Source organism: Giraffa tippelskirchi, chromosome X (assembly GCF_054371585.1).
Source record: "Giraffa tippelskirchi isolate mGirTip1 chromosome X, T2T-mGirTip1v1.2.pri, whole genome shotgun sequence".
In the NCBI taxonomy this organism is placed as follows: domain Eukaryota; kingdom Metazoa; phylum Chordata; class Mammalia; order Artiodactyla; family Giraffidae; genus Giraffa; species Giraffa tippelskirchi.
The window spans coordinates 152906074-152928572 of NC_137289.1; the positions used below are offsets into that span (position 1 = coordinate 152906074).

Sequence of the window (22499 nt, forward strand, 5' to 3'; positions counted from 1 at the left end):
TGAGAGTTGGACTGTAAATAGTAAGCGCTGAAGAACTGATGCTTTGGAACTGTGGTGTTGGAGAAGACTCTTGAGAGTCCCTTGGACTGCAAGGAGATCCAGCCAGTCCATCCTAAAGGAAATCAGTCCTGAATATTCACTGGAAAGATTGATGCTGAAGCTGAAGCTCCAATACTTTGGAGCTTGATTCGAAGAGCTAACTAACTGGAAAAGACCTTGAGGCTGAGAAAGATTGAAGGTGGGAGGAGAAGAGGGCAACAGAGGATGAGATGGTTGGATGGCATCACTGACTCAATGGACATGAGTCTGAGTAAACTCTGGGTGATAGTGAAGGACAGGGAAGCCTGGCGTGCTGCAAGCCATGGGGTCTCAGAGTCAGACGCGACTTAGTGACCGAACAACAACAACAATATCACTATAGATGTAATTACAAGAAAAAATAACTCCAGTCACTCTCCATTTTTATTTTTATTTTTGCATTGTATTGGACTGTAGTTGATTTGCAATGTGTTAGTTTCAATGTGTTAATTTCAGCAAAGTGATTCACTTATACATACATCTATTCTTTTTCGGATTCTTTTCTCATATATGTTGTCACAGGATATTGAGTACAAATCTCTGTGTTATATAGTAGTTCCTTATTGGTTATCTATTTTGTATATAGTAGTGTATATCTCGGCTTCCCTGGTGGCTCAGACCATAAAGGATCTCCCTGCACTGTGGGAGACCCGGGTTCCATCCCTGGTTTGGAAAGATCCCCTGGAGGAGGGCGTGGCAACCCACTCCAGTATATTTGCCTGGAGAATCCCCATGGACAGAGGAGCCTGGCGGGCTACAGTCCATGGAGCCGCAGAGTCAGACACGACTGAGCAACTAAGCACAGTGTGTATCTATTAAACACAAACTGCTAATTTTTCCCTCCTCTGCCCTTTCCCTTTTGGTAACCAGAAGTTTGTTTTCTGTGTCTCTGAGTCTGTTTCTCTTTCGTAAATAAGTTCATTGGTATCATTTAAAAATGTTTTTTATTGGTGTATAGATTCTTTACAATGATGTGTTAGTTTCTGCTGTACAACAAAGTGAATCAGCTATATGTGTACATTTACCCCCTCTTTTTTTGGATTTCCTTCCCATTTAGATAGTTCATTAGTATCATTTTCTATAATTAGATTCCACATGTGAATGATATCACATAGTATTTCTCCTTCTCTGTCTGACTTACTTCACTCAGTATGATCATCTCTAGGTCCATCCATGTTGCTGCAAATGGCATGATTTCATCCTTTTTCATGGCCGCGTAATATTCCATTCTGTATATGGACCACGTCTTCTTTATCCATTCCTCTGTTGATGGACATCTAGGTTGCTTTCATGTCCTGGCTGTTGTAAACAGCGCTGCACTGAACATTGGGGTGTCTGTATCCTTCCGGCTCATGTTTTTCCCTGGGTGGGTGTATGCCCAGGAGAGGGATTGCAGAGTCATATCGTAGTTCTAGTTTTAGTTTTTTGAGGAATCTCCATATCGTTCTCTGTAATGGTTTCCCGATTTCCATTCCCACCAACAGTGTAGGAGCGTTCCCTTTTCTCCACACCCTCTCTAGCATTTACTGTTTGTAGATTTTTTTGATGATGGCCATGCTGGCTGGTGCGAAGTGATAACCTCATTGTAGTTTTGATTGGCATTTCTCTAATATTCAGTGGTGTTGAACATCTTTTCATGTGCCTCTTGGCCATCTGTATGGCTTCTTTGAAGAAATGTCTACTTAGCTTTTCTGCCCATTTTTTGACTGGATTGTTTTGATGTTGTTCAGCAGAAATGAACATGATATTGTAAATCAACTATACTTCAATTTAAAAAAAAAGTAGCTCAGTCACTAAAGAATCTGCTTGTAATGCAGGAGACGTGGGTTCGATCCCTGGGTCAGGAAGATCCCCTGGAGGAGGGCACGGCAACCCACTCCAGTATTCTTGCCTGGAGAATCCCGTGGACAGAGGACACTGGTGGGCTACAGTCCAAGGGGTCATAGAGAGGCAGACAAGACCGAGCCACTAAACCACCAAACGTGAAAATATGTTTCTATTTACATAGATGATACATTCCAATCTTATTCTTAGAGTGAGTTTTTTTCTGGTAGGTTAAGAGGTTACTTATAAAATAACTCAGTCTTCGGTAAATTTGCAACTGAATTCAGTCATCAGAGAAAGCTCAAGGCAGTGACTTCTGTTCTTCCCAGAAAGGTTAGAAAACCTGTTTTTTTTTTTTATTCTTATTATTTATTTGTTTCCTTCTTGGTTGGCTAGTATGTCCAGAGCTATTTTTTTTTTCAATGTCTTGCAGGTGTTTCTGTTACACTTCTGTGTTTTATCACCAACATTCGCAGAGTCTGATCTTAACCTTGAGTGTTGCAAAGCCGTCACGATAATAAGGTTTCCCAGATGTGTTCTCAGCGACTCCGTTGGTCACAGCATGGTTGATTTTTTCTCCTTATTTTTATTTCAGTATAATTGACAAACAACATCCCATCCTATTTTAATTATGGAGCGCTGCATAGAGGCAAACTGTGGAAATCTATCCCCCTCTTTTTTGTTGTTCTTTTTTCCCCATCACTGTCCTGCCCTGTAAAAATCCAGAATGGCTTATGCAACGTGCAGTGGGGTTTCGGGAGACGTGATTGATACTTTGTTTTTTGGGCGACAGAATAAATAAAAGAAGGTCGGATCGTAACCCAAAGTATAAAACAAATAACCATTCATCTCTGCAGACATAAATAAGTGATTAGATAAATCCATAGTGGGGAGAATAGATAAACCTTCCTCGGAGGAGAAGAAACGCAGATAGGTAATTTACATAGACAGTCTACCCTCCGGGACGTGGAGCATAAATTTCCAGGCCCATCACCGACTCGATGGACGTGGGTTTGAGCAAGCTCTGGGAGTTGGTGACGGACAGGGAAGCCTGGCGTGCTGCAGTCCAGGGGGTCGCAGAGAGTCAGACACGACTGAGCAAATGAACACCACCACCGAGACCTGTTCCTCCAGGTTCCCTGGACCACAGAGAGCCTCTCTCTCCACCCTGAGCTCCTTCTTGGGGTGTCCAAGGTCAGCAGCTGCAGCGGCTCAGGGTTCAGTCTCCCCGGAGGCAGACGGCAAATGCCCTTGTTGTTGCCGTTCAGTGGCCGGCAAACGCCAATTTGCAGTAGACGTGGCTGTTCACTGCGGGCAAGGACAGAGCCATCTGAATTTGTTCATTCCTGCTTGCTAGAGAGAGAACAGAAAACACTTTTGCTTTTGAAAAAAAAAAAAGGAGAAGTCTGGGCTCTGGGTTTTATGGGATGACCCCAGGGAGAGTTTTAGAATCTCACTTGACCCCCAAGACGCAGCTGTTCTGAAACTGGGCTGCAGGCTTTACAATCCAGAGAGCTTGCAAAAATCCCAACGCCTGTATTATCTTCCCTGGCCATTGAATTAAAATCTCTTGAGGTCAAATCCAGGCAAAGGGAAGTGTTTTGGGTTCCCCAGGGACTCTAGTGCAGAGGTCTCCAACCACCAGTCCAGGGAGTAGTACCTCCTGTCAGATCAGCAGCAGCATTAGATTAGAAATAAAGGGCAAAATAAATGCAGTGTGCTTGAATCATCCCGAAACTATCCCCCCTACCCCCACCACCTAAAGGAAATCAGTCCTGAATATTCATTGGAAGGACTGATGCTGAAGCTGAAACTCCACTACTTGGCCACCTGATGCGAAGAGCTGACTCCTTAGAAAAGACCCTGATGCTGGGAAAGATTGAGGGCAGGAGGAGAAGGGGACGAGATGAGATGGTTGGATGCCATCACTGACTCCATGGACATGAGTTTACGCAAGCTCTGGGAGCTGCTGATGGACAGGGAGGCCTGGCGTGCTGCGATCCGTGGGGTCGCAAAGAGTAGGACACGACTGAGCGACTGAACTGAACTGGCCCCCACCACCGTCTGTGGAAAAATTGTCTCCCATGAAAGTGGACCCTAGGGCTGAAAAGTTTGGGATGCGATGCTCTAGTGAACAGGAAAATTTTAGTCTCTCCGTAAAAAGCATTGTGTGCAAAAAAAGGTATTTCTAGCAGTGACTATGCCAGCCTTGAAAAATATTTCTGACAAAGAATTCTCAGTCTTATCACTTTGGACTGTTTCATAACAACAGAGAAAATCTGACTCATGCTTGGCGTTGGCTGAGGTGAGACGCAATTCATGTTTTATTCATCTTGTAGACTGTTTGTACTACCCAGGATTTTTAAGATGCAAGTATCTGTAATGTTAGCAGCACCTCCTTTTACCCAATTACAATATTATTGCTTTCTTTCCCTACCCAAAGTTTCCTGCCCTGTGAAGATGTTTTTGTCCATCACATGTAATTTTTATTCTCAGAGAAAAAGTTAATCTAAAAAAAAAATTTTTTTTTTAAGTTTCAGTTTGGGAGGGTGAAAAATGTTGTGAATACAAATGGCAAGAATGCTTGCACAACAGTGTGAAGGTGCTTGATGTCATTGCATCATCGGCTTGAAAAACGGTCTCAAAAGATTACAGAAAGAATTAAATTAGTTAAATAGTTTTTAAAAAAAAGAAGCTGAAATATAAGGAGAAACAGTTAATCTAGCATCATGCCATCTGTCACCTTGCTGGAAGCGTGGAGCCCCAGTTAGTGTCATCTTTGCCGAAGGTAGGACCTCACTCCAAATTAAGGGCTTCGGTGGTAAAGAATAGTCCTGCCAAATGCAGGAGACTCAGCTTCAATCCCTCAGTCAGGAAGATTCCCCTGGGGAGGACATGGCAAGCCACTCCAGTATTCTTGCCTGGAGAATCCCCATGGACAGAGGAGCCTGGCAGCCTACCGTCCATGGGGGTCACGAAGACTCGGACACATGCATGCACCCCAAATTACTCAAGCAGGACCCACATTTTAGCAACATCTCCAAGACATGCATATATGCACACTTAAGGTTCAAGTGCCGTGATGGTTAGCACCTATTTAAGAAGAGTGCAATGCTGTTTATTGAGAATGAAGAAAAGGAGGAAGGGAAGGGAGAAAGAAGGACAGATCTGAGGAGAACCAGCATGACTGAGTCTAGTCTCTACGTTCTACGGGTAACTCGGTGGCGAATGAAAGCTCAGAAATGGGTTAGCAGTCTGTGCCGCCGGGCAAGCTGAGATCAGTGTGCATACATTCTGGCCCAGTGCTGCCCTCAAGCTAGGGTGAGGGTGACATGTGACCGGGTGAACCTCACGCACCCTTGAGGAATAACACGGGTCCCCAGGTGCAGCCTCCAAACATCACGTCTTGATGAGAAGCGTCACAGGCAGTTTGCCGACCAACAGCCAAAGCAGACTTGATGGGTTTGATTAGAAACCCACTGACAATGTCACCCACGATGCAGCATTTTCAGTGCATTCAGAGGCGCTCCGAAAACTTCCCTGTTTTCTTCCAGATCCGTTATTGTTGTTGTCCAGTCGCTCAGTTGTGTCGACTCCCTGCGACCCCATGGACCGCAGCGCGCCAGGCCTCCCTGTCCCTCACCAACTCCCAGAGCTTGCTCAAACCCACGTGCATCGAGTCGGTGATGCCGTCTAACTGTCTTCTCCTCTGCCACCTTCTTCTCCTTTTGCCTGTTAGGATGTGAACGTAAATCTGCGATGGCAACCCACCCCAGGGTTCTTGCCTGGAGAATCCCGCGGACAGGGAGGCCTGGCGCACTGCATGCAGTCCATGGGGTCCCAAAGAGTCGGACGTGACTGAGCGGCTGACCCACACACAGAGGCTCTGTGGGCAGAAGGGCGTGGTTTTTGATGCCTCGCACTGTTTCAAACCTAAAACGATAGTAATAAAGTGAAGAAGGGAAAGAGACTGGACTTTGAGTCTTATGCGCTGGGGCAAGGGCATGCCACACCATCAACTTTCCACACCACTGGCTTTCTCTAGACATTCTTTAGGATATACTTTAAGAGTGTGTTCAACAAAGTAACGAAGGTAGCAGAAGCATCCCGCAGAAATAACAAAGCCTCTGTGTGCCTACGTACATGAATGTGGGCGTCTGTATGTATGTCTGTCTTTTCCCACTGCATGATAACTGCTACAGTGTAACTCAGCACATCAGAGTCTCCTGCTGAATAAACTACAAAGCACAGAGCTTGGCATGTGCCCAAGATTCCGTACATTAGGAGTCTCGAACCGTGGCGCTGGAGAAGACTCTCGGGAGTCCCTCGACGGCAGGGAGATCCAACGAGCCCATCCTAAAGGAGATCAGTCCTGAACATTCATTGGAAGGGCTGATGCTGAAGCTGAAGCTCCAATCCTTTGGCCACCTGATGTGAAGAGCTGACTCACTGGAAATGACCCTGATGCTGGGAAAGATTGAAGGCAGGAGGAGAAGGGGATGACAGAGGTCAATGAGATGGTTGGATGGCATCACCGACTCAATGGACGTGAGTTTGAGCAAGCTTCGGGAGATGGTGAAGGACGGGGAGGCCTGGCGTGCTGCAGTCCAGGGGTCACAAAGAGTCAGACATGACTCAGAAACTGAACTGAACTAAGATTTACAAAATTATGTAATTTTCAGGTGCACAATACACTGGGCTTCTCTGGTGGCTCAGCTGGTAACGAATCTGCCTGCCAATGCGGGAGACGTGGGTTCCATCCCTGGGTCGGTAAGATCCCCTGAAGAAGGGAATGGCAACCCACTCCAGTATTCTTGCCTGGAGAATCCCATGGACAGAGGAGCCTGGTGGGCTGCAGTCCGTGGGGTCACAGAGAGTCAGACAGGACTGAGCAAATGACACACTTCAGGTGTACCATATACTGATTCATAATTGTTAAACGTTATATTCCATTTATAGTAATTATAACATATTGGCTTTATTCCCTGTGCTGTACAGCATACACTTGTAGCTTATTTATTTTATACATAGTAGTTTGGCCCTCTTAAGCCCCTACAACTGCATTGCCCCTTCTGCCTACCCTCTTCCCACTGGGAACCACCAGCTTGTTCTTGCTATCTCTGCTTCCTTTTTGTAATATGCACTAATGTGGTATTTTTTTAAGATTCCACATATAAGTGAGGTTATACAGTATTTGTCTTCCTCTGTCTGACCTATGTAGGGATGTGAGAGTTGGACGGTGAAGAAAGCTGAGCGCCGAAGAATTGATGCTTTTGAACTGTGGTGTTGGAGAAGACTCTTGAGAGTCCCTTGGACTGCAAGGAGATCCAATCAATCCATCCTAAAAGAGATCAATCCTGGGTGTTCATTGGAAGGTCTGATGTTGAAGCTGAAACTCCAATACTTTGGGCACCTCATGCGAAGGGTTGACTCATTGGAAAAGACCCTAATGCTGGGTAGGATTGGGGGCGGGAGGAGAAGGGGACGACAGAGGATGAGATGGTGGATGGCATCACCGACTCGATGGACATGGGTTTGGGTAGACTCCGGGAGTTGGTGATGGACAGGGAGGCCTGGCGTGCTGCAATTCATGGGGTCGCAAAGAGTCGGACACAACTGAGCGACTGAACTGAACTAAACTGAACTGTCTGACCTATGTCCCTTAGCGTTATGCCCTCCAAGCCCAAGTGGTTGCAAATGGCAAGTTTTCATTCTTTTTAACGGCTGAGTAATATTCCGTTGTATATACGTCCCACAGCTGGTTTATCCCTTCATATGTCGATCGACATTTAAGGTGTCTTGGCTGTACTCAGAAGCGAAATCGTTGGGTCATATGGTAGTTTTATTTCTAGTTTTTTGTTTTGTGGACTGTTTGACGTAGTGACTGCACAGCTTTGCACTCCCAGCAGTGTGTGAGGGTTCTCTTTTCTCCATGATTTAACCAACATTTGTTATTTGTGTTCTTTTTCTTTTAATTGGAGGATAATTGCTTGACAATGTGTTGTTGGTTTCTGCCACACAACGTCGCGAGTTAGCCATAATTATACATATATATGGGCTTCCCTGGTGGCTCAGCTGGTAAAGAATCCACCTGCAAAGCAGGAGACCTTGGTCCGACCCCTGGGTCGGGAAGATCCCCTGGAGGAGGGAATGGCTACCCACTCCAGTATTCTGGCCTGGAGAATGCCATGGACAGAGGAGCCTGGCGGGCTGCAGTCCATGGGGTGGCAAAGACTGAACGACTAAGCATAGCATCAGTTCAGTTCAGTCGCTCAGTCGTTTCTGACTCTTTGCGATCCCACGGACTGCAGCACGCTAGGCTTTCCTGTCCATCACCAACTCCCAGAGTTTACTCAAACTCATGCCCATGGAGTCAGTGATGCCATCCAACCATCTCACCCTCTGTCTTCCCCTTCTCCTCCTGCCCTCAGTCTTTCCCAGCATCAGGGTCTTTTCCAACGAGTCAGCTCTTCCCATCAGTTGGCCAAAGTATTGGAGCTTCAGCTTCAGCATCAGTCTTTCCAGTGAACACCCAGGACTGATCTCCTTTAGGATGGACTGGTTGGATCTCCTTGCAGTCCAAGGGACTCTCAAGAGTCTTCTCCGACACCACAGTTCAAAAGCATCCATTCTTTGGCACTCAGCTTTCTTTATACTCCAACTCTCACATCCATATATGACCACTGGAAAAACCATAGCTTTGACTAGACGGACCTTTGTCAGCAAAGTAATATCTCTGCTTTTTAATATGCAGTCTAGGTTGGTCATAACTTTTCTTCCAAGGAGCAAGCATCTTTTAATTTCATTGCTGCAGTCACCATCTGCAGTGATTTTGGAGCCCCCCAAAATAATCTCGGATCTTAGCAAACCATTTTTTAATTTAGACATCGCTTTATCTAAAGTTACTGGATTTAGGCAGTTTGAAAATTCTTTTCAATGTAAGATTAGCCAAAAAAAAAAAAAAATTCCTTATAGGTTGCCTAGTTGTTCATGGATAAGCCTTCAAGATGCTTTTTTTCAGTGGACAGATTTGAGAAATGGAGGAGAATATAAAAGTAATGGAAGCACCTCAAACAATCTGCGTCATGGAGAGTTTGCCAAAATCTTGTTGTGAAATTTTTAACTTTGCTTTCTTTGACTAATCTGTACATTGGTTTTAATTTGGTATACAATTTTTCCTTTAATGAGTGGATTGACTTGAATATGACCCAGTGGTGTTTGCTAAAACCTGGCTTAATGCTCAACATATAAAAAACTAAGATCAAGGTATCCAGTCATATCACTTCATGGCAAATAGATGGGGAAACAATGAAAACAGTGACAGATTTTATTTTCTTGGGCTCCAAAATCACTGCAGATACTGACTGTAGCCATGAAATAAAAAGACGCTTGCTTCTTGGAAGAAAAGCTATGACCAACCTAGACAGCATATTAAAAAGCAGAGACATTACTTTGCTGACAAAGGTCTGTCTAGTCAAAGCTATTGTTTTTCCAGTAGTCATGTATGGATGTGAGAGCTGGACTATATAGAAAGCTGAGCGCCAAAGAATTGATGCTTTTGAACTGTGGTGTTGGAGAAGACTCTTGAGAGTCCCTTGGCCAGCAAGGAGATCAGACCAGTCAGTGCTAAAGGAAATCAGTCCTGAATGTTCATCGGAAGGACAGATGCTCAAGCTGAAGCTTCAATACTTTGGCCACCTGATGTGAAGAGCTGACTCGTTGGAAAAGACCCTGATGCTGCGAAAGATTGAAGGTGGGAGGAGAAGGGGACGACAGAGGACGAGATGGTTGGATGGCATCACCGACTCCATGGACGTGAGTTTGAGCAAACTCTAGGAGTTGGTGATGGACAGGGAGGCCTGGCGTGCTGCAGTCCATGGGGTCGCAGAGAGTTGGACACGACTGAGTAGCTGAACAACAACATACATCCTTAGGAGAGGAAAAAAAAAAAATAACATCGCTTTATCTAGCCAGATTCACTGATTCATTTGGCAAAGTTAAATTTTATAATCTCTGATGCACATGAAAGCTCTCTCTTTGTGGTTCTTTTGGCTCTGCAGTCTGCATTTTGTATGGTTCAGAGTCAAATAGCACATTTCCATGACCTCATCTTCCGTTGACATGCACCAAAACCTTCAGCTCCTGAGAGGCCGCTGCTTATCTGTAATGACACCCCCCCAACAGCACTACACAGTATGTACAACTGAGCAGAGATGACCGACATTAGAAAAATGCCGGCCGACTTCCAGAAAAGGGTCTCCCTGGCACGGCAAGGCTGTTGTCCTACCCCCGGGGTCTCTGGGCAGTGAATGCTGTCCGCCACTGCGTTCCCCACCACCCCCGGCCCTTCCCACGCCCGCAGCATGTCGCACCTCCTGACCCCTGCCTGGGCAATAACAATGGAGTTCATCCACGCCTACGTTCGCCCGGTCCTCAGGAAGAAATGCCCGCCCTCACCCCTGGCAGACGCATTTCCGTCTTTTAAACACCCGCTGATGTGGGAACAGCAGCCTCTGTTCCCTCCCCTCCTCACCGGATGTCACTGTCATTCGCCAGCAGCCCAGAGTGCCAACGTGTCCAACGCCGAGTCCAAGTCTCTGCAGGTCCTCGGATGCGGGCCAAGGCTGTACTGTGGACGTGGCCACCTCAGGGATCTGTGTGTGATCGCACTCAGCGGTACATCATTGTTGTCCAATCGCTCAGTCGTGCCCAGCTCTGTGCGACCCCATGAACCGCAGCTCGCCAGGCCTCCCTGTCCATCACCAACTCCTGGAGTTTACCCAAACCCATGTCCATCGAGTCGGTGATGCCATCCAACCATCTCATCCTCTGTCGTCCCCTTCTCCTCCCGCCCTCAATCTTTCCCAGCATCAGGGTCTTTTCCAATGAGTCAGCTCTTCGCATCAGGTGGCCAAAGGATTGGAGTTTCAGCTTCAACATCAGTCCTCCCAATGAACACCCAGGACTGATCTCCTTTAGGATGGACTGGTTGGATCTCCTTGCAGTCCAAGGGACTCTCAAGAGTCTTCTCCAACACCACAGTTCAAAAGCATCAATTCTTCGGTGCTCAGCTTTCATCCATACGTGACCACTGGAAAAACCATGGCTTTGACTAGATGGACCTCTGTACATCTTATACCACTGGTTTTTCTTCACCCAGGAGGCCAAGGAAAGTGGCAGCTTTGTCCAGAATCCAGGCTTTCAACCTGTTTTTTAAAAATAACGTCCGCACTATAAACCTGTACTTCTTTAGTTCATGTTAACTGTGTCCTCTGAGGACGTCGCTGGTGGTTCAGTGGTTAAGACTCCAAGCTGGCGCAGCAAGAGGTGCAGACTGGACCCCTGGTTAGGGAACCAAGACTTTCATATGCCATGTGTCACAGCCAAGAGATAGATGGAGAGCATGGATGGATGGAGGGATGAAGGGGTGGAGGGGTGGGTATACAGACAGATGCATATGATGGAGGGATGGGTGGAGGGATGGGTGGAGGGGCGGGTGGGTGGGTATATAGACAGATACACATGATGGGTGGATGGATGGATGGATGGGTGGGCAGATACGTAGATAGATACCATTGATGGATAGATGGACGGAGGGGTGGGTGGGTATATAGACAGATACATATGATGCATGGATGGATGGATGGAGGGGTGGGTATATAGATAGACACACATGATGGATGGAGGGGCGGGTGGGTGGATATATAGACAGATACATATGATGGATGGATGGATGGATGGATGGATGGATGGATGGATGGGTGGGCGGATATATAGACAGATACATATGATGGATGGGTGGGTGGGTGGGCGGATATATAGACAGATACATATGATGGATGGATGGATGGATGGATGGATGGATGGATGGATGGATGGATGGATGGATGGGTGGGTGGGCGGATATATAGACAGATACATATGATGGATGGATGGATGGATGGATGGATGGATGGGTGGGCGGATATATAGACAGATACATATGATGGATGGATGGATGGATGGATGGATGGATGGGTGGGTGGGCGGATATATAGACAGATACATATGATGGATGGATGGATGGATGGATGGATGGGTGGGTGGGCAGATATATAGACAGATACATATGATGGATGGATGGATGGATGGATGGATGGATGGGTGGGCAGATATATAGATAGATACCATTGATGGATGGATGGGTGGACGGAGGGGTGGGTGGGTATATAGACAGATACATATGATAGATGGATGGATGGAGGGGTGGATATATAGACTGATACATATGATGCATGGATGGATGGATGGAGGGGTGGATGGATGGATGGATGGATGGATGGGTGGGCGGATATATAGATAAATACCATTGATGGATGGGTGGACGGAGGGGTGGGTGGGTATATAGACAGATACACATGATAGATGGATGGATGGAGGGGTGGGTGGGTGAATATATAGACAGATACATATGATGGATGGATGGAGGAGTGGGTGGATATATAGAGATGGATGGATGGAGGGGCGGATGGATATATAGACAGATACACATGATGGATGGATGGATGGAGGGGTGGGTGGGTGCCTGGTTGGATGGATGGATAGACAGATATGATAAATACGTTGATAATGTTGTTCAGTCATTCAGTCACGTGCGACTCTTTGCAATCTCATGGACTGCAGCCCTCCAGGGTTCCCGTCCTTCACCGTCTCCTGGAACTTGCTCAAACTCATACTGATTGAGTCAGTGATGCCATCCAACCATCTCATCCTCTGCCGTCCCCTTCTCCTCCCACCTTCAATCTTTCCCAGCATCAGGGTCTTTTCCAATGAGTCCGTTCTTCACATCAGGTGGCCAAAATATTGGGGCTTCAGCTTCAGTGTCAGTCCTTCCAATGAATATTCAGGGTTCATTTCCTTTAGGATTGACTGGTTTGATCTCCTTGCAGTCCCAGATACATAGATAAGATAGATATGATGGATGGATGGATAGATAGATAGACATGGATGGATGGGGGGTGGGTGGATGATGGATGGATGGTTGGATGAGTGGGTGGGTGGCTGGAAGGATATATAGAGTTGACAGGCAGGTAGATAGATATGGTGGATGGATGTATGGATGGATAGAGACATACATATAGATGGGTGGATGGAGAGGTGGTTGGATGGATAGATAGACAAGATTGAGAGTTATGATGGATGGATGGAGGGGTTGGTGGGTAGATGGATGGATTGATAGATATGATAAATAGATGTGACAGGTAGGTAGATCTGATAGCTAGCGAGACAGGTGACAGATAAGGGGCTTCCCTATTTTAAAAAGTGTGTAGTCTGAATTCTGAATGGGAAGAAGGAGGTAAGTGAGGGCAGAGAGTTGCCATGGAGGATGAGGGAGTCTTCCAGAAAGAATATGCTGGAGAAAGGGACTTTATGCTAACTCTATCAAAGCTCAGTCGTCCGCCAGGATCTTGAGGGCTTCTTAGCTCTGGCGCGTGCATCAACACGCCCTGTTCTGTGTGCACACACAGTGGAGTGTCAGTCAGCCTCTAAAGACAGAGAACGAGGGACTTCCCGGGCGGTCCAGTGCTTACGGCGCCACGCTTCCACTGCAGGGGCCACGGGATCCATCCCGGGTTGGGGAACGGAAAAAAACACAGCCCGAAACAGACAGAAATCGTCAAGCACCGAACTAACGTCAAAGAGAATGGGGGCGGGAGAGCCCATGAGGGTCAGGAGACCGCAGTCTCTGCATTTTGCTCTGAGGATGTTGGAAAACCACGGCGGGCATTTGTGACCACCCCCCCCCCGAGTCCCATAACTGGATGGGGGAGCTCACAGGAGACCCTCCCCAGCCAGGACTGGGACCCCCAAGGACCAAGTTTAAAGGAGACCGCAGTCTCTGCATTTTGCTCTGAGGATGTTGGAAAACCACGGCGGGCATTTGTGACCACCCCCCCCCCCGAGTCCCATAACTGGATGGGGGAGCTCACAGGAGACCCTCCCCAGCCAGGACTGGGACCCCCAAGGACCAAGTTTAAAAGTGAAGGGGAATCATGTAGTAACCTATAATGGAAACGACTGCAGAAACAAACAGATCTGCACAAATAACTGAGGGCTTCCCTGGTGGCTCAGCGGATAAAGACTTGGCCTGCTGATGCAGGAGACGCAGGTTTGATCCCTGGGGCGGGAAGATCCCCTGGAGGAGGGCATGGCAACCCACTCCAGTATTGTTGCCTGGAGAATCCCATGCACAGAGGAGCCCGGTGGGCTACAATCCAGGGTGTCGCGAAAGACTTGTACACGACCTCGTGACTAAGACAGTAACATGTATAACTGAATCACTTTGCTGGACACCTGAAAGTATTACACACATTCATATCAACTGTATGTGAGCATCCCTGTGTGTACGTCTGTATGTGTATCGGTTGTGTCTGTGTGAGAGAAAAGACAGAAGCAAAGAGGAGAAAAAGGGGAAAGAGAGACACTCACACGTTAGTATAAGTTCCAAGGGAGACTCGAGAACCTCCCCAGGATAAGGAGACGGAAGCCCTAAGAAACAAGTGACTGAGAACCGGGCAGTGGCTGCTGAAGGGTTCCCAACTGAGTCCTTAATTCCTGCAGCTCAGCTGTAAGCTATTGATCAAAGAGAGCGCTTCCAGGTGGTTCAGTGGATAAAGAATCCGCCTGCTGATGCAAGAGACATGGGTTTGATCCCTGGGTGGGGAAGATCCCCTGCATAAGGGCATGGCAATCCACTCCAGCGTTCTTGCCTGGACAATCCCCATGGACAGAGGAGCCTGGAGGGCTACAGTCGATGGGGTCACAGAAGAGTCAGACACGACTTAGTGACTCAACAGCACTTGTTGAAACACAAGCCTGGGAGCCGGGAGGCTGGGGTGTTTGTAACCTCGTCAGCACAGCTGGTCATTGTCAAGTCCCTCAGCACACCTGGTCATTGTCAAGTCACTCAGCACACCTGGTCGTTGTCAAGATTTGCCTCGCGGCTTCACCTCCACTAACCTCTGCTGCCTTTCCTCTGTCTTAATTGCACAGAACTGAGAAACGAAGAAAACACCCACCAACACGTGGCTGCCTGAAGAGGCTTCCCCCAGGTGTGTCACGAGCCCGTGGCTGAGTTCCTAGGCTTTCCGAACAAAACAAATGTCCCCGACACCAAAAACATTTTGTATTGGGGTACAGCCAATTATCTCGAGCTTTTCGTCTTTAGTGTTAAAATAATTTTTGAAAAATTGAAAAAGTAGCCCCTGGCGAGGGTCTCCGGTGGCTCCAGGCTGCTAGAGCAGAGCTGCCTTTGTTAGTCCTTTCACACCAGCAGGCGATGAAAAGCTCGGGGCCGGCCTGCATCCCCAGGGCATCTTCTCGGCGTGGCCCCTCCCCGCCCGGGTACCCAGGTGCGGGCCTCCGGGGGCCAGCGCGTGCGCACAGCGTGCGTCTGGGCGTCCACCGCGCCCGACGGGCCGCAAGCTGCCCTGAAAGATGCAGGCGAGACTCACCCCGCCCCGGCTCCAGGCCAGTGTCCAGGGACAGACCTGATTCCCGCCCCCAGGTGAGGTCCCCCACGCTTGCCAAGGAGACGGATGCTGCGAAAAGGTTTAGGAGGACCCTGAGGACGTTCTAGGGAGGAACCCACACGAAGCTGACCTCATCCAGGGGGTAAGCGTCTCCAGGCAAAAGCGCACAGCCGTGCCTAGTTTTCAAGGGGAGGGGACCCCCGAAACCTGGTCCCCCTGAAAGCCCTGGGGTGGATGACCGGCAGGGTTTCGGGGAGATGACAGAATTGCTCACTCAGGTCTCAGCCTGCGGGTTTGTTCCAAGGCTGTGATCTGATGGGGTGATGGGAGCGTATAGCCGGGCCCTGGCTCATTCCCTGTCCGGGTCTCAGGCTGCCCGGTGTTCGCAGCTCTGCTGGTTCACATCCTCTGCCTGCGGTCACCAGCGAGTCGCAAGCATATTGCTTAGATTTCTGGGTCTGACTTCTCATACTGTCCATGGGGTTCTCCAGGCAAGAATACTGGGGTGGTTCGCCACCCCCGTCTGCAGTGGACCACGCTTTGTCATCAGAAAGGGTTTAAGGTCAACCACCTCTTCTGCGCCATTTAAAAGCTGGTGGTTCAGGGATCCCTGGGGGAAGGAAGGCAATTATCTGTGAAAACGTTTTTCAAAGTGGAATTCACTGCAGAGGTTTCTTTAAAAACATATTGGGAATGCTTTCTTAAATATTACTTTATTTTTTGGCGGGGCTGGGTGTGGGTAGCTGTGCGTGGTATTCCTGTTGCTCCTCGTTGCGGCATCTTCTCTTGTTGCGGAGCACCGGCTCTCGAGTGCAGGCTCGGGAGTTGGGGCCCACGGGCTTAGTTGCCCCGAGGCAAGTGGGATCTTCCCGGACCAGGGATGGGACCCGCGTCTCGTGCATTTGCAGGTGGGTTCTTTACTAGCTGAGCCACCAGGGAAGTCCAAGAAGACTGGAGTGGGTAGCCTATCCCTTCTCCAGGGGATGTTCGCAACCCAGGGATCGAACCCAGGTCTCCTGCATTGCAGGCGGATTCTCTATCAGCTGAGCCACCAGAGAAGGAGAGGGTGGGAGAAGTTGAAAGTACCACTGAAACATGTCCATGACCGTATGTAAAACAGACAGCCAGTGGTAATGTGCTCTGTGACTTAGGGAGCTCAGACCCGGTGCTCTGAGACGACCTCGAGGGGTGGGGTGGTTGGCGGGGGGAAGTTGGGAGGGAGGTTCAAGAGGGAGGGGACATCCATCTACCTCCGGCTGATTCACAGCGGTGAATGTTGATGCCTGGCTGAAACTAACACAGTATTATAAAGCAGTTATTCTCCACTGAAAGTCGAGAAAAAGTAAAACAAAACCCAGTGGACTCCCAGGGAAGTCAAACTAGAAAGATTTAGAAGGCGGGGCTTTTTGTTTTTTTCTTTTAAAAACGAGGGGTGTTTGGAAGGGAGGGACTTGTCTCGGCTCGGGGGTGCTAACCGTCCTGGAAAAACCAGTGTGTCGGAGCTTCAGAGAATGGACCCGCCTGGGGACACCCGTGGATTCGGATGGTGGAGGAACACGTGGGGTTCAAGACAAAGAACTAAGATTTTGGAGATGGGTGGGTGGGAAAAACCACCCACCCAGTCAAGGGTTAGCCTGGAATTCCCGGGTCAGACAGCAGAGGCAGGGAGCGAGAAACTCGGCAGCATCTGGGGACGAAACTTAGTGAAATCAGTTGAGGATGTGGGTTCAGGATTGCTGTTACTGTCTAGTCGCTAAGTGATGTCCGACTCCGTGTGACCCCGTGGACTGCCGCCCGCCAGGCTCCTCTGTCCATGGGATTCTCCAGGCAAGAATATTGCAGTGGGTTGCCGTGCCCTCCTCCAGGGGATCTTCCCAGACCCAGGGATCGAACCCTCGTCCCCTGCATCGGCAGGTGAATTCTTTAGCACTGAGCCCCACCTGGGAAGCCCGTGGGATCAAAGTCCCTGTGGACATTTCTGGCATTCTGTTGCCTAGAGGTATCCAGCGCACAGGAGAATGGTCCAGAAATTACTCAATCTTGGGTTCCGTGAATAGACCTTCGAGTGACCTTCCGCAAGGGGGCCGGGGACACACAGCGGGGAAAGGACAGTCTCTTCCACACGTGATGTTGACAACAGGGGACATCGACGTGCCAGAGAGTGAAACTGGACCCTTCACTCACACTGCGGGCAAAAATACTAACTCAAACCGGGGACCTTCCCGGCCGTCCAGTGCTGAAGGCTCCAGTTTCCAACGTGGGTGGCAGGTGATAAGATCCCACGTGCCATGGACTGCGACCCTCCCAGATTTTTTTTCAAGCTTTAAACTTTTTATTTTGTATTGGGGTACAGCTTATTAGGGCTTCCAAGGTGGCTCTACTGATTAAAAAAAAAAAACCCGCCTGCTAGTGCAGGAGACATAAAAAGACCTGGTTTCAATCCCTGGGTCAGAAAGATCCCCTGGAGAAGGAAATGGCCACAGCAGCCCACTCCAGTGTTCCTGCCTGGAGAATCTCATGGACAGAGGAGCCTGGTGGGCTGCAGTCCCTGGGGTCACAAAGAGATACACCTGAGCAACCATACAACAACAATAGCCAGTTAACAACATTGTGATAGTCCCAGGTGGACAGCAAGGGGACTCAGCCGTCCATATACACGTATCCATTCTGCCCCAAACTCCCCTCCCATCCAGGCTGCCACGTGACATTGAGCAGAGTTCCCTGTGCTGTCCAGCAGGTCCTTGCTGGTTCTCCATGTTAAATACAGCAGTGTCTCCATGTCCACCCCCAACTCCCTGACTATCCCTTCCCCCATCCTTCCCCCTGGGAACCATCAGGTTATTACAGAGTATTGAGCAGAGTTCCCTGTGCTGGACAGCAGGTCCTTGCTGGTTCTCCATGTTAAATACAGCAGTGTGTCCATGTCCATCCCAGACTCCCTGACTATCCCTTCCCCCATCCTTCCCCCTGGGAACCATCAGGTTATTACAGAGTATTGACCAGAGTTCCCTGTGCTGGACAGCAGGTCCTTGCTGGTTCTCCATGTTAAATACAGCAGTGTGTCCATGTCCATCCCAAGCTCCCTAACTATCCCTTCCCCCATCCTTCCCCCCTGGGAACCATAAGGTTATTACAGAGTATTGAGCAGAGTTCCCTGTGCTGGACAGCAGGTCGTTGCTCGTTCTCCATGTTAAATACAGCAGTGTGTCTGTGTCCATTCCAAACTCCCTAACTATCCCTTCCCCCATCCTTCCCCCCTGGGAACCATAAGGTTATTACAGAGTATGGAGCAGAGTTCCCTGTGCTATATCCAGCAGGTCCTTGCTGGGTCTCCGTGTTAAACACAGCAGTGTGTCCACGTCCATCCCAGACTCCCTGACTATCCCTTCCCCCATCCTCCCCCCTGGGAACCATAAGGTTATTACAGAGTATTGAGCAGAGTTCCCTGCGCTGTCCAGCAGGTCCTTGTTGGTTCTCCATTTTGAATACAGCAGGCTGTACATGACAAAAGTTTTTTTCAAAAATTAACTCAAAATGCAGTAAAAGCTTCAGCATTCCATATGAAAGCCCTCAAACACATTAGAAGAATTTCTTGAAATGGGCAGCAGCAATGATTTCATACAACTGATATGAAAACTAGCAACAGAAGCAAATAAATACACAAATGGGTTTGCACCAGCTTAAAAAAAAAAAAAAAAGACTTCTGCATAGCAAGGGAAGCAATGAATACAGCAAAGAGGCATTTTCTGTATCCCTGCAGAATGGGTGAAAAATATTTGCAAACTGTATATCTGATAATACAGACTGTTGGGGCAAGAGGACTCGCCAGTGAAAAACTTAAGGGACTCCGCACGGTGGATTGGGAGGTTCTGCTTTTATTCAGGAGTGCTGGATTTCTGGTTTATCTCTTCAGATCCAACAATGTGTCTTCATTATGCAAATAAGTTAGCGGAATGTTACTTCTTACTGAAAGATGCAAGCTGTATTATTATGGGATTTGTGGTTTCCTGGGAGGATAAACATGGCTCTAACAAATTGGCTGAATTTTCTCTTTTTTGTTTTTCAAATGGTTGATGGGATTTCATTCATTCTCTGAAGGGCCCTTCATATCTATGCTCCTATCTGGAGAAATCCAAATATTCTTTGTTCTCTATGTAATACTCAGCCCTCTTGAAGCTATATGCTACCTCCTCTGAGTTTTGCAGATCAGATTCTGTTTCGGAAAACTGTCTAGGGCTCTTCAGGGTTTTTCTGCGTTTCATCTCATTTCCTTTCAAAATCTGCAAACAAGTTTGTGCCTGCCTGCACCACATTCACACTCAGGGAGCTTGCAGTAGGCAGCTGGCACGCTGTTTGGGTTGTAGGTGAGGTTGGCGGACACAGGGTTCCTTTTCCGGGAGCTGTGGGGCTCGGTTCTGGGTTCGCTCCCACTCAGCACGGCACCGGACAGTCGTAAACAGACGCTCCCCCCGACCCGCCTCGTCCTGGTGTCACGCGGAGGGGAAGGTCCCCGCTGAGGGCCAACGTGAGTCTGAGTGCAGCAGAGAAACAGGCAGGGCATGGGGCCCATTTCCAGGCCATTAAATCCGTGCAGAAAACTCCTACACCAAGTGTTACTCACTCAGTTGTGTCCGACTCTCTGTGACCCCGTGGACTGTAGCCCACCAGGCTCCTCTCTCCGTGGGATTCTCCAGGCAAGAATACTGGAGTGGGTTGCCATGCCTTCCTCCAATAGCTAATTGAAGCTGAAAAGTCCATTTGGGTTGTAATCAAACCAACCTGGCATTTCCTGTCAACTTGCATATTGAGGAATACACCCAAAATATCGTTGTATTAGTAAAATTAATTAGCAATTCATTATTAACTAAAAATTAATTAATAAAATATTGTTGTGTTAATATCAGGTAGTAGTATGTTGTTGGGGTTTCTCAGGTGGCGATAGTGGTAAAGAACCTGCCTGCAAATACCAGAGATCTTAAGAGACTGCGGGTTCGATTCCTGGTCAGGAAGACCCCCCGGAGGAGGAAATGGCCACCCACTGCAGTATTCTTGCCTGGAGCATTGCACGGACAGAGGAGCCTGGTGGGGTGCAGTCCATGGGGTCACGACGATTCAGACATGACTTAGCAGCTGAACAACAACAAAGGGGGCATAAACGTTCAGAAATACAGGGAGAAAAAAATCAGGCTAGACTAGGAGTGGGACAGGACTTTAATTCTGCCCATTGCCACGGGAAGGGAGAACTCCAGGGAACCTCAAGTCGCCTTGCTTTTCAGAGCTACTCAATTTTGCAGTATAAAGAGCACAACCAAGAAGAAATCCTCTTGGCAAAATCAAGCCTCAGGTCTTCAGACTCTTCCCTCTGTGTGGCTGTCAGAAAGGATTCCCTCTGCAGGGTTCGCTTTGGGGGGAATTTTTATTTTTATTTTTTTACAGGAGTATAGTAGCTTTCCAACGTTGTGTTCATTTTGGCTGGACAGCAAACTGACTCAGCTGGACGTCTACCCATATCCCCTCTTTTTTTGGATTTCCTTCCCATTTATGTCCCTGCAGGCCGCTGAGTGGAGTTCCCTATCCTGTGCAGCAGGTTCTCGTTGGTTGCCTGTTTTATATTTAGTGCCAAGAGTGTCTATTTGCCCGTCCTGGTCTCCCAGTTCATCCCCCCCGCCCCTTACTCCCTTCGCGTCCATATATTTCTTCTCTATGTCTGGGTCTCTCTTTCTGCTTTGAAAGTAAGATCGTATATGCCGTTAACTTCCGATTCCGCATGTAAGCGTTAATATACGATATTTGTGTTTCTTTCTAACTTACTTTCTAACCATGGAGACAGTGAGAGACTTTATTTTTTGGACCTCCAAAATCAGTGCAGGTGTTGACTGCAGCCATGAAATTAAAAGACGCTTGCCCCTTGGAAGGAAAGCTATGACCAACCTAGACAGCGTATTGAAAAGCAGAGACATCACTTTGCCAACAAAGGTCCGTCTAGTCAAGGCTACGATTTTTCCAGTGGTCATGTATGGATGTGAGAGCTGGACCATAAAGAAAGCTGAGCACCGAAGAATTGATGCTTTTGAACTGTGGTGCTGCAGAAGACTCTTGAGAGTCCCTTGGACTGCAAGGAGATCCAACCAGTCCATCCTAAAGGAAATCAGTCCTGGGTGTTCATTGGAAGGATTGATGCTGAAGCTGAAGCTCCAGACCTTTGGCCACCTGATGGGAAGAACCGACTCACTGGAAAAGACCCTGATGCTGGGAAAGACTGAAGGCGGGAGGAGAAGGAGACGACAGAGGATGAGGTGGCTGCATGGCATCACCGACTCGATGGACATGAGTCTGAGTAAACTCCGGGAGTTGGTGATGGACGGGGAGGCCTGGCGTGCTGCAGTCCATGGGGTCACAAGGACACGACTGAGCGACTGAAGTGACTGAACTTCCGTCTGTAAGACTGTCTCTAGGTCCACCCGTGTCTCTGCAAATGTCACAGTTTCGTCCCTTTCCCACTGCAAAGTAGTATGAGTAATACCCCGTGGTATATGTGTTCCACCTCTTCTCACCCACTCCTCTGTCGATGGACATCTAGATTGCTTCCATGTCCTGACTCTTGTAAATAGTGCTCCAGTGAATATTGGGGTACCTGTGTCTTTTTGAATTATGGTTTTTCTCAGGGTATATGGGCTTCCCAGGTGGTGTGAGTGGTAAAGAACCCGCCTGCCAATGCAGGAGACGTAAGAGATGTAGGTTCGATCCCTGGGTCAGGAAGATCCCCTGGAGAAGGGAACGGCAACCCACTCCAGTATTCTTGCCTGGAGCATCCCATGGACAGAGGAGCCTGGCGGGCTACAGTCCATGGGGTCACAAATAGTTGGACACGACTCAAGCTACTTAGCACGCTCAGGGTATGTGCCCGTTAGTGAGATTGCTCAGTCATATGGTAGTTCTATGTTTGGACTTATTAAGAAACATCCATACTGTTCTGCTTAGTGGCTTTACCAATTTACATTCCCATCAACAGCAAAGAGGGTTCCGTTTTCTCCACATGCTCTCCAGCATTTATTATTTGTAGATTTTTTGATGATGGCCATACTG

At 48.3% G+C, this 22499-nt stretch overlaps 1 protein-coding gene across 7 annotated transcripts in view; it reads left to right on the plus strand.

Annotated features, from left to right (window-relative positions):
* Positions 1–22499, plus strand: part of LOC145536416 (polyprenol dehydrogenase-like) — a 264105-nt gene that overhangs the window by 188809 nt on the left and 52797 nt on the right. The window contains exon 9 of one of the 7 annotated variants that reach the window (XR_014075830.1): positions 5642–7623. The exons of 5 other annotated variants lie outside the window; for them this stretch is intronic. The gene's annotated coding sequence lies outside the window, so the exon portion shown is untranslated. Of the gene's footprint in view, positions 1–5641; positions 7624–22499 lie in introns of those variants that run through there. One more of the 7 variants, XR_014075835.1, reaches the window with a different exon arrangement.